This window comes from Nicotiana attenuata, unplaced genomic scaffold (assembly GCF_001879085.1).
Source record: "Nicotiana attenuata strain UT unplaced genomic scaffold, NIATTr2, whole genome shotgun sequence".
In the NCBI taxonomy this organism is placed as follows: Eukaryota; Viridiplantae; Streptophyta; class Magnoliopsida; order Solanales; family Solanaceae; genus Nicotiana; species Nicotiana attenuata.
Window position 1 is genome coordinate 113,812 of NW_017670602.1, and position 779 is coordinate 114,590.

Sequence of the window (779 nt, forward strand, 5' to 3'; positions counted from 1 at the left end):
GAATTAGCACTCGATTTTGTTGGAACCACGCAATTGAACCAATTCAATTGTTTACTTATTCGCTGAGACTGAGTGAATTTGCAAGCCCACCCAACCTATTTTAATTTTAAAATCTCAAGTGGATGAATCAGAATCTTGAGAAAGTCTTTCATTTGTCTATCATTATATACAATCCCATCCATATTATCTATTCTATGGAATTCGAACCTGAACTTTATTTTCTATTTCTATTACGATTCATTATTTGTATCTAATTGGCTCCTCTTCTTATTTATTTTTGATTTCAATTTCAGCATATCGATTTATGCCTAGCCTATTCTTTTCTTTGTGTTTTTCTTTCTTTTTTATACCTTTCATAGATTCATAGAGGAATTCCGTATATTTTCACATCTAGGATTTACATATACAACATATACCACTGTCAAGGGGGAAGTTCTTATTATTTAGGTTAGTTAGGTATTTCCATTTCAAAAAAAAAAGTAAAAAATAAAAATTGGGTTGCGCTATATATATGAAAGAGTATACAATAATGATGTATTTGGCAAATCAAATACCATGGTCTAATAATCAAACATTCTGATTAGTTGATAATATTAGTATTAGTTGGAAATTTTGTGAAAGATTCCTGTGAAAAGTTTCATTAACGCGGAATTCGTGTCGAGTAGACCTTGTTGTTGTGAGAATTCTTAATTCATGAGTTGTAGGGAGGGATTTATGTCACCACAAACAGAGACTAAAGCAAGTGTTGGATTCAAAGCTGGTGTTAAAGAGTACAAATT